This window comes from Vicia villosa, linkage group LG7 (assembly GCF_029867415.1).
Source record: "Vicia villosa cultivar HV-30 ecotype Madison, WI linkage group LG7, Vvil1.0, whole genome shotgun sequence".
NCBI lineage: Eukaryota > Viridiplantae > Streptophyta > Magnoliopsida > Fabales > Fabaceae > Vicia > Vicia villosa.
In genome coordinates, this window is record NC_081186.1 from 70,252,753 (window position 1) to 70,265,518 (window position 12,766).

Below are 12,766 nucleotides of genomic sequence, written 5' to 3' on the forward strand. Positions count from 1 at the left end.
ATATCCAAAACAAATACCCTAGGAGATTAGACATTTTTCATCTCTATGCTAGGAGTATCTCTTCTATATCATCACAAACAATCAATCAATCAAAATCAATCTTTTTTTGCCACAAGGCTGGCTAATCAATCAAACCGTTTTTCCACCATACTGGCTGATTAATTAAAGTTTTTGTCACAAGGCTGACTTCATTGAAACTTTTGCCACGAGGCTGGCTGATTAATCAAAACTTTTTGTCACAAGGCTGACTTCATTGAAAGTTTTTGCCACAAGGCTGGTTAAACAAACAAAAATCAAACAGATGTATGTGATGATATAGATTAGATACATCTAGCATTTAGACGACATTTGTCTATTTTCCTTTGCTTCCACTAGCATAAGTGGGAACTACGATTGCTCTGACTTTCTCAACATCCCTTTGAGAATACGTAGGCACAAGGTCGATCCTTGGCGAGCAAAACAAAACAAAAAAAACCATTCAAACCTTAGCACCCGTAGACCCCGAGCTACAGATGCTCTGATTCCCTCTAAGGGATATGTATGCAGAGGATCGCGATGATCTTTGCGAGCATAATCAAACACCTTAGGTCCCACCTATTTCACAAGAACCTTTCAATAACATGGAATGAAAAACAAAGCAAAGAAACCTATAGAGTACTATAGATACGTTGGGTGCTAATACCTTCCCTTCGTATAACCAACCCTCTTACCCAAGATCTCTCCCCCCACTTTTTAGGTTATTGCAGCTTTTTTCCTTTTCCTCCTTTGGAAATAATAAAAAGTTTGGTCGATACAAAAGAAAAATCATTTTTTTTATGAGCACTCGAGCCCAAAGAAGGCATCAGGTGTCTCATCCACAAAAAAGAGGAACAAAACGATTTTTCGCCCGCGACACAATGCTCAAGCACAAAAGTAATAGACTTCCAATGCTCAAGCATACAAGCAAGAGACTTTCAAATGCTCAAGCATACAAGCAAGAGACTTCCAAATGCTCATGCATACAAGCAAGAGAATTATGACTTAATAACAAAAGTTAAGAGAATGTGATAAAATACACTTGATATACAATAAGAGGTATAGACAGAATACAACATAGTCAAACTCTAAGACTTAGGGATTTCTAGAATATACAAGAGTTAAGAAATCCTAAGTTAAACTTGTGATCTTTGTTTTGACAGAGTAACTTCTCTTTATTTATCAAGGTGACGTGTTATGTTTTCTCCAAGTCACCAGCTCCATTTATAGAAAATCAACAAAGAGACGTTGGAGAGATCTTCTTGCACAAGTGAGTCTTTGAGAGAAGTAATATCAGATCAGTTGCAAAGCTTCCTAATATGGTTAATATCGTTGTAATGTCATTTGAAACTCCTTTGCTACAAAAATAATTATTAGTTGCAATTCTTCAGGCTTCTACAAATTTATGTTAAGTCTTCACGTGATCCGAGAAAGACAAATTGACCTTAGAGTCTGATAGCAACTTGTCATAAACTCCTTGGTTCTTGAGCTTTGACTGTCTTTAGCTTTTGATCCTTCAGAGTCTGAGTCTTAAATTTTGATCCTTCAGACTCCGAGTCTTTAGAGGTTGACTTAAAAATTGTATAGGATATTCAGGTTTTAATCTTCAGATGATGACCTTCTCTAGACTTTGATCTTCAGAAGTTGACTTCTTTAGAAGCTGAATCTTCAGAGTCTGGTATGTTATACAATTTCAAATTTGATGAAATAAAGTGAGATATAAAATCATAGCTGGAACTTCACCTTACCAACTTTAAAATTTTAGGAGTGTTGGTCTGTAACAATATTGGAGGCAAACAGGTTATGTTGTTGAATCATTTAGACTATTTTTTCACATTTTTAGTTTTATGGAAGGGTTGTTCTATTTATTTCCAGGTTTTTAATGTATTCTTCTATTTATAAAAAGTTTTCTTAATTTGGGTAATGCATGTGAGAAATGAAAGGTGGTTATGTTGAAGTACATAGTAATATATACGTTATAGAGAGGAGAGAGATTAAGCTGTAAAAGTAAAAAAAATTATTAATTCTCTCTCTCTCTCTCTCTCACACACACACACACAAACACACAGTATATTACAGTAACCAATGCCACTAATCCATTTCATTCCCCCTCTCAAACATCACTAACATTTCACTCTCGCTCTCATTGTTAATCTCTCACTTTTTCCTTCAATTTTTCTATTTGACTTGGATACATCTATTTATGGGTGATTGAAAATCTAAGGTAAAGTGAGTATTTTAATTTTCCTTTATTTTTTGTTCTTTTTAAGTTGAACCCTAAAACCCCGATTTGTTAAAATAATTCAATTTTCTCAATTTATCATAAATGGTTTCCGATAATTTTAAGAGACAAAGTTACTTCTTCAGCTAATCTAGAGCATCGGAAACTCAACTAATTTTTAGAGACAAAGTTACTTCTTCAGCTAATTTTTATAGAAAAGCTTATTTAAAAATAGGTCGTCATCAACCTCCTCACAATTTTGTTTACCCATTGGTCTATTCAAGATAAACAAAGACGTCGATTTTGCAAAAATTGGTTTGATTTGTATGATTGGATTGATTATAGTGAATCTAAGGATCTAGCATTTTGTTTGCAATATTTTTTGTTTAAAAATGTCTCTAAATATGGGGGGGGATCAATTTGTGGGAGACGGTTTTGGTGATTGGAAGAATGCTCAAAGATTGGCTAATCATGCTACTTCTTCTAATATTTATGTTGATTGTGTGCATATGAGTTATGCTCTCATGAACCCAAACTAAAATATTAAGGTCGCGTTTGTTAATCAAACTAAGCAAATGAATGTTGAATATCGTGTTCGTGTAAACACATCCCTTATAGCTACTAAGTTTATCTTGAGGTGTGGCATGCCATTTTGAGGGAATGTGTAAATACAAGGTCACATTCACAAAGAAGTTTTTGATCCATGGCAAACTCCACAAGCAAACAAACAACAAGGCTTAAGCAAAAGAACTCAAGGAAATGCTAGGTTGGCTAGTCAAGACAAATCAGGTCGACCTGCAATATATCTAGGTCGACTCAAAACTAAGAAAACAAGAAAGTTTCAGAAATACCACAAGTAGGTCGACCTAACCACACTCCCAGGTCGACCTAAACTGAAGAGTTTTTGTCATATCACTGTTAGGTCGACCCACTCACATCCACAGGTCGACCTAATCGGAAGAATTCTTCAAAAAACTGAATTAACTGATTCTAGGTCGACCTAACCTAGCAATAGGTCGACTCAACTGGCAACAAATTCATTCTGACTCATTCTTACCTCTGTTAGGTCGACCTAAGCTCCAAGGTTCAATTATTGCAAACAACACCAACGACTGAAAGATACACAAAGGCTTCTCATCTTCGTTCTTCGTCATCTCCAACACAATTACACATAATCATTCTTGCGTTGAGGGTTAGTGATCGAGTTCGATAACGTCCATGGAACGGAATTGAAGATTCCTAGTGGGTGAAGATTTGTGGGGTTTTTGGTGAATAAAATCCGAGGGTTTTGTCCTCCAAGATAGGTGTTTCTTGGGGGTTTTTATCAAGAGGTTTCATCGAGGATCCATCTGAGTGTGAAGATTGAAGAACAAGGGTTCAAGGCAATTCAAGACACTGCAGAAAAGGGATCAAGTGAAGCTCTTGGATCACCTTGATCTGACTCAAGATTAAGGGGGAAGAAGATTCAAAGGATCGACAAATTCGGTTTATTGTTTATCGCTTTGTTTTCTTCTTTGTATATACTACTTTCAACATTAATGGAAGATTTCCCAATTTCAATTTGGAATTGGGGGCAGACGTAGTCGTAGCGAGGACGATCGACGAACTGCCTGAACAAATATCGTGTTCTTGTCGCTTTTATCTTTTCATTTACGTTCTGTTCATATTTGGTCATAATTGCAAAATTAATTAACGATTCAAGTGTTAAAATTGTGAATTAAGGTTCTGCATAAACATCACAATTCACCACATCTTGAATCATCATCAATTTGAACATTATCACCAAGTGTTTGTCTTTTTGCTTATTCCATTATTACTGCATTGCAAACCAAAGTTTGTCAATTTAGAAGTTAATTGATTTTCAGCTGTGAAACGTATTGATTCGATAACATATCACTTCATCGTTAATCTCAATTATCTTGTGGTTTTGTCACATATACGACCCTTGCAATAACGGTCCGGAATAGACGCAAGTCGATTCAGAACCGCTTTCGCTTTAGTTCGAAATAATTCCGAAAAACTCTGTGAGATTTATTCACCCCCCCTCTAGATCCTCAGGCCAGCGTCTAACAAGTGGCATCAAGAGCTCTGGTTTATTTCGTGCTACGTGAAACGCTTATTGGAAAGATGGCTTCCGGACCTAAAGGGGCTCACAATAGAGCTCCAGTTTTCAACGGTGAAAACTATGGCTATTGGAAGGATTGTATGTGTGTTCACATCAATGCAATTGATAGGAACATCTGGACAGCTATTGTCAATGGTCCCTTTCAGATCACCATGACAAATGCAGCTGGTGCAGTTGTTCCAAAACCAGAAAATACTTGGGATGCTGAAGATGAAAAGAGATATGCATACGATTGGAAAGCGAGAAACATTCGAATCTTTGCTCTAGGAGTTGATGAATACTATCGCGTTTCCCATTGTAGATCCGCTAAAGCTATGTGGGACACATTGCAAGTTGCCCACGAGGGAACGGATGATGTCAAACTAGCTAGGATCAATACGTTAACTCAAGAGTTCGAACTCTTCCACATGGAAGATGGTGAATCCATCGAAAACATGCAGAAGAGATTCGTTCACCTGAAAAATCGGTTAAATTCTCTTGATAGACCTGTTTCCAATGCAGTTGCTACTAACAAAATCTTAAGATGCTTGAACAGGGAATGGCAACCCAAGGTTACAGCAATAAAGGAAGCAAATGATCTAAACACCTTAGACATTACCACTCTCTTTGGTAAACTAGAGGAACATGAACAACACCTTAAATGCCTTGACATGCATGAGAAAAGGACAAAGAAAGAAAAGAACATGGAGAAAGAGGTAGAGAAGAAGTCAATAACTCTAAAAGCTTCAAGCTCCAAGACCTCAAGACAAGAGCTAGAGGATAGTGATACAAGTGATGACGAAGACTCCGATGATGAGGAAATGGGACTGTTTGTGCGAAGATACAACAAATATCTAAAGAAAAATGGAGCAAAACATTCTGACAAAGGCTTGATCAACTATAGAAAGCAATCAAACAAGTTCAAACAAGATGACGACAACAAAGGAAAAATCAAAGGCCCTTGCTTTAATTGTGGGAAAGCCGGTCACTACAAATCGGATTGTCCATACCTTAAGAAGGAAAAAGAGAAGAACCAAAGCAAAGGTCATAACAAATCTAAGAGAGCCTACATAGCATGGGAAAGTGATTCATCTAGTGAAAGCTCATCAAGCGATGAAGAAAAATCAGCAAACCTATGTTTTATGGCTCATCAACACAAGAAAAAGAAAGCTGTAAGTCATCTTAAACCTGAACTCATAGATAAGGTATCTCATTCTCAACTAAAACTTGCTTTTGAAGAATTACATAGAGATGCAATTAAAGCTTTCAAACTTTTGGCCTCAAATAAGAAAATCTTTTCATATCTTGAATCAAAAGTTGAGAAAACCGAAAAGGATATGGAAGCTTTAAAACAATCTATGCTAGACATTCAAAAGGATAAAGTTGAAATAGATCCTACATCATGGTTTGGTTGTGAGACATGTCACATTTGGAAAAAAGAAGTAAGAGATCTAAAAGTCATGTTAGACAAGGCTCTACAACCAAAAGTGACTTTTGCGGTTGATCCAAATAAGTTCAAAAGATCGTATACTCCTTTATATAGTAAATACACTTTTGTACCAAAAGTATCAACTAGCAAAACAGCATATTCTCATCATATTACCTGTCATTATTGTTGCAAAAAGGGCCATACCATTGAAAAATGCAAATTTAGGAGGATTTTAGTTCCTAAAGGAGTATTTCAATGGTTGCCTAAGTGCAACAACTTCTGTACTCACCACCTAGGACCCAATGAAGATTGGGGACCTTCTATTCTAAATTAATTTTGCAGGAAAAGTGTCTTGACATCGCCGAAAGGTGGTGGTTCCTTGATAGCTGATGCTCAAGACACATAAAGGGAGACATATCACTTTTTGGTATGTCATCTATGAAGAACTATTCTTGGCAAAGGAAATGTAGGTGACCTGGTCACCACTAATGTATAAGATACATCACAAATACAAGTTAACCCGAAAAACACAAAGGACGCATTACTTGATGTGCAATTGGCAAGTTGCATTGCAAGGAAATTTAAACCTATTCTAAGCAGAATAATGTTTGGGACCCTGTCCCGCATCCGGGAGAACATCAAGTAATCGATACTAGATGAGTTTTTCGCAAAATCAAGCAATCAAGTTGTGAAACATTCTATCAGAACAATTCATCATCAAATCTAGGAGTATGGCACACTGACAAGAGGATTCCACACAATGATGACAAAATACCTACATATTGAGAAAGCGGTAACATGTTTATTGTTCACTTCCAAAAATTTTATTGATACTATAATATGCTATCAATTAACATGCTTATAGTGACTTCATATATGTTTATCCATATATCTCAATTACATATATGTGTCTATCATCTCCATTCATAACATATCATGTTTTGGGCATACAAGCAAGTAACTAAGCATAAATGCATCATATAGTAACATCCCTAAGGCATTTCAAACATTTGAAGCAACTTAGGTCGACCTAACCTGCATCTGAGTCGACCTACAGAAGAAAACTTTCAGCAGAAACCAAAAATGCCCAGTTACGTCGACCTACCCTCTTTTTAGGTCGACCTAATCTGCAATTTTTTAAAGGCTTCTCTGTTAGGTCGACCCAGCCTTCATTTAGGTCGACCTACTGCTTCAAAAGTTCCCAAATTTGGGTCTGTTGGTCGACCCGACCCATCCCCATCATTCATAATCTTTCCTCTTTTCATTCCCACTTATTCTCATATCATTGTGTACGGCCAACCCTAATTCCTCAAGTTCAAAGAGTGTCAAAAATCATCCCTCTCACACAAATCATCAACAACCATGCCTCCAAAATCAAGAAAGGGAAAGGAAATCGCATCTGGATCATCCTCTCAACCGGTAAGTGCTGTAGCCCTTGTTCATCCTGATTGCAAAGAAAATTTTGAAAAATGGCAAATGAAGAGGAAGGTAGTCAAGCAATATATCTATAATCAACATGTTGCTAAGCACATGCACATTCCTGATGTTGTCAGTCTTGTTCAGCATCAAAATGTTCACCCCCTTTTGGAGTGTGCCACACCGTATTGTGAAAACACTGTTAGGGCTTTCTATGCAGGGTTCACAAGAGAGGAAGGTTGTAATTTTAGGTTTAAGATGGGGTCGAGATCCCATATTGTTGACAAACGAGCCTAGATAAGTATCTTTGGTCTTACACTCTTAGGAGATGAAGTTCGTATAGAAGACGGTGACTTTCCGGCCAATTATGATCATGTCGCCTACATGAAATCTATTCTCAAAGACCCTGCCGTCTTTGACAAGCAAAATGAATCCATCACAGCCGGTCACCTAAAAAGAGATCCTAGGCTCCTCAACTGGATTATCTCAAGAGTCATTCGACCACGAGCAGGCGGATTCTCAAGAATTGAACGAAATGAGGTTGTGTTAATGTACCTGATTCAAAACAGGACACGTGTGCACTGGCCACACTTTCTAACTGCCAAGTTTGAAGAGGTAAAGCAGAAGACTACTGCTCTATGCTATGGCTCAATCATTCAAACAATCGTGAACCATTTCGGCATGAAACTCGATGGATTGTCCTACATTCACATGAAACAGAATCAAGACTTCTCCCAAACAACCTTGACCCTCATGGGATACCATTGGGATCCAAATAAGAAAACCTACTATCTCATTCAAAAGGGAACCAGAAAGATCATCTACAACTATGATGATCCTACGGAATTTGGTCACGTTGCAGGGAATGAAGAAGAAGGAAATGATCAAGAAATAGCAAATGATGAGGATCACACCATGGAAGATGTAGCTCATGACACGGACTCAAATTGGCAATATGTACCTCCTCAAGAGGAAGAAATTCCTTGGGGATACACTGCTCCACCTCTGCCGGATCAGTCCAACATCATCTCCATGCTTGAAAATATGCAACTCCTACAGCAACAACACTTCGACACACAGCAGCTTCAGTTCCAGAACATGCAACAACTTCAACAAGATTGATATGACGAACAACACCGTCAATATCAATCACTATACAGCCTGGTTCAAGACCACAAAAGCGATTTTGAGACTTTTGCCTCCAACTTGACTCTAAGACAAAATCAGTTTGAGGAAACGGCATTGCATCGTCATGCCAACATAAGTCAAAGCTTCAATACTCTAAACCACTCCGTGCTTGATCTGTTGGAACAAGTTGAAGAAGACCGTCCTCAAACATTTCAAAGAGGAAGAGGAAGACAGGGAAGGCGTTAGGATGCATATCTTTTCACTCCATCATATCATTACATCTCATTCCATCATTGTCATGAATATTTACTAAAGATTTCTAAGTACTTAGTTTAGTTTTCTTTTAAATTTGTCTGAATATTATGTGTGCTTGGTTGTAACATTAAAAGTTTTTTTTGGATATTATGTCACCTCTACTTGCTTCTGTTAACGATTATGTGTGCTACGTTCCTGCCTTATCTATTTTATACTGTCTCTTGTTTCTATTACTCGTGCATTTCTTTTTTTTGATGTTGTCAAAGGGGGAGATAGATGCTGAGAGTACGGGGAATAGATGCTGAGAGTACGGGGGAGCTTAGTTATGGATGCTAAGAGTATGGGGGAGCAATCACTACTTGTTTTGCTAGAGATGTCATTGAGTGTTTGCCATCATCAAAAAGGGGGAGAATGTAAATACAAGGTCACATTCACAAAGAAGTTTTTGATCCATGGCAAACTCCACAAGCAAACAAATAACAAGGCTTAAGCAAAAGAACTCAAGGAAATGCTAGGTTGGCTAGTCAAGACAAATCAGGTCGACCTGCAATATATCTAGGTCGACTCAAAACTAAGAAAACAAGAAAGTTTCAGAAATACCACAAGTAGGTCGACCTAACCACACTCCCAGGTCGACCTAAACTGAAGAGTTTTTGTCATATCACTGTTAGGTCGACCCACTCACATCCACAGGTCGACCTAATCTGAAGAATTCTTCAAAAAACTGAATTAACTGATTCTAGGTCGACCTAACCTAGCAATAGGTCGACTCAACTGGCAACAAATTCATTCTGACTCATTCTTACCTCTGTTAGGTCGACCTAAGCTCCAAGGTTCAATTATTGCAAACAACACCAACGACTGAAAGATACACAAAGGCTTCTCATCTTCGTTCTTCATCATCTCCAACACAATTACACATAATCATTCTTGCGTTGAGGGTTAGTGATCGAGTTCGATAACGTCCATGGAACGGAATTGAAGATTCCTAGTGGGTGAAGATTTGTGGGGTTTTTGGTGAATAAAATCCGAGGGTTTTGTCCTCCAAGATAGGTGTTTCTTGGGGGTTTTTATCAAGAGGTTTCATCGAGGATCCATCTGAGTGTGAAGATTGAAGAACAAGGGTTCAAGGCAATTCAAGACACTGCAGAAAAGGGATCAAGTGAAGCTCTTGGATCACCTTGATCTGACTCAAGATTAAGGGGGAAGAAGATTCAAAGGATCGACAAATTCGGTTTATTGTTTATCGCTTTGTTTTCTTCTTTGTATATACTACTTTCAACATTAATGGAAGATTTCCCAATTTCAATTTGGAATTGGGGGCAGACGTAGTCGTAGCGAGGACGATCGACGAACTGCCTGAACAAATATCGTGTTCTTGTCGCTTTTATCTTTTCATTTACGTTCTGTTCATATTTGGTCATAATTGCAAAATTGATTAACGATTCAAGTGTTAAAATTGTGAATTAAGGTTCTGCATAAACATCACAATTCACCACATCTTGAATCATCATCAATTTGAACATTATCACCAAGTGTTTGTCTTTTTGCTTATTCCATTATTACTGCATTGCAAACCAAAGTTTGTCAATTTAGAAGTTAATTGATTTTCAGCTGTGAAACGTATTGATTCGATAACATATCACTTCATCGTTAATCTCAATTATCTTGTGGTTTTGTCACATATACGACCCTTGCAATAACGGTCCGGAATAGACGCAAGTCGATTCAGAACCGCTTTTGCTTTAGTTCGAAATAATTCCGAAAAACTCTGTGAGATCTATTCACCCCCCTCTAGATCCTCAGGCCAGCGTCTAACAGAATGGTGAGTCCCTTTACTCTTTATTTAAGGGACCATTTTTTGATTTGGTGGACACTCTAAAGGAAAGTAACCCATAGATATCTAGTGTAATAGATTGTGCTTCAAGAAAGAACCTTATGACTTCCCCTAAGATTCAAAAGGATCTTGCCGCTGCTTGTGCATGTGAAATAACTCAAAAAATTATATGTGATATTGCTGATGATGTGTTTTATGTTTTGATTGATGTATCTAGTGATATTACTGGTAAAGAACAAATGGTCATTGTTATTCGCTATGTTAATAGTGAAGATTTGGTAAATGAAAGGTTTCTTGGCATTGTAAGTGTTAAAGAAACAAGTGATAAGTCACTTAAGGAGGCACTTGAGAAGTTATTGTCTATTAATGTCTTTAGTTTATCTAGAATTATGGAGCAAGGGTATGACAGAGCTAGCAATATGAGAGGTAAGTTTGGTGGTTTCAGAACTTTAATCCAAAATGAGAATCCATATGCTTATTGTGTGCATTACTTCGCCCATCAACTTCAATTGCACTTGTTGCATATGCTAAGACTTATGAAGATGTTAGTGGTTTTTCTGGTGAGGTAAATATGCTTGTTAATTTCATACGATCTTCTATCAAGAGACATGAATTGCTATGAGACAAACAAGTGAATTAAATCAAGAATCATCTATTGCTAGAGCACGTGAAACTCGTTGGTGTTCCCACTTTAGAACTCTCACTAGTTTGATGACTTTGTATGATGCCATCATTGAAGTATTTGATGAAGTTGGGAATGATACGTCATTTGAAAAATATGGTGAAACTATGCTTTTGTTAGATGTGCGTCAATCCTTTGATTTTAACTTCATGTTATATATGATGACTGAGATTTTAGGATTTACAAATGATCTGAGTATAGCGTTACAAAAGCGTGATTAAAATCTTTTAATGCTTTGTCACTTGTCAATGTTACCAAACAAGAATTACAAGAAATGAGGAATGATAGATGAGAAAAACATATATCTAAGGTTATGGAAATTTGCAATAAGCATGATATTGATGTACCTGATATGGATGCACCGTATGTGCAAGGGAAGAAACCTAGACGACATGCTATAACTTATAGTGTTTTTAATTTGCATCATTATAAGCATGGTTATTTGTTTAATGTTTTGGATTTGCAGTTGCATGAACTCAATACTAGGTTTGATGAAGAGAATACTGAACTTTTACAATGTGTTTCATGTTTGAGTCCTTCATCATCATTTGCAGCTTTTGATGTGAAAAAATTATTAAGAATAGTTGAACTTTATCCAAATGATTTTGTAGATGTGCCGAAATTGATGGTGCGAAATCAACTTCAAAATTATGTTAGAAATGTTCGTGGTGACAAAAAATTTACAAAGTTAAAAGGAATTTAAGCTCTTTATGCAAAACTTGTGGAAGCATATAAGTGCAACACATTTGATATGGTTTCCAAGTTTTTGAAGTTAGCTTTAGTCTTGTCGGTAGCAACTGCAAGTGTGGAGCATGTTTTTTCAGCTATGAAGTTTGGGAAGAGGTGTTATTGGAACAATTAACAATGATGTTATTTTAGCTCATTTTCAAGAAATGGATGGTAGACGATTTTTATTGTAATGTATTGCATTAAACAATATAACTTTTTATTTTCAATATGATTTAGTTTGTAGTTTCTTTCACATTTAGTCCCACCAATATATAATGTTTGGATCCGCCCCTGCAAAACACATATGATTAAAAAATTTAGGATGATTAACATTAGGATATGTAATTTGAAGATGTTTTGTTGATTGTGAATCAATAATTACGATATGTAATTTGAAGATATTTTATTGATTGGGAATCAATGATTCACACACACACATACATACATACATACATACACACACACACACACACACATATATATATATATATATATATATATATATATACATATATATATATATATATATATATATATATGTATATAGAGAGAGAGAGAGAGACCCATAATCTCCACCATTTATTTTAAAATCCAATTGTTCAGATTCATTCTCACATTCTCATATAAAGATGGCATTCTCATATGATATGCCCTAGGGCATATCATATGAGAATGCTTTTTATATATGAGAATGTGAGAATGAATCTGAACCGTTAGATTTTAAAATAAATGGTGGAGATTATGTGTGAATCTTTTTTTTCTCTCCTACATCATTTATTTTAATAATGAAGGAGAGATAAAAAAGATTCACACATAATCTCCACCATTTAATTTAAAATCTAACGGTTCAGATTGATTCTCACATTCTCATATAAAAAAGACATTCTCATATGATATGCCCTCTCTCTCTCTCTCTCTCTCTCTCTCTCTCTCTCTCTCTCTATCTCTCT

At 36.5% G+C, this 12,766-nt stretch overlaps 1 pseudogene; it reads left to right on the forward strand.

Moving 5' to 3' along the window:
- Nucleotides 1-1,951: 1,951 nt before the first annotated feature.
- LOC131619290 (uncharacterized) lies at nucleotides 1,952-12,007 on the forward strand (annotated as a pseudogene).
- Nucleotides 12,008-12,766: the final 759 nt, after the last annotated feature.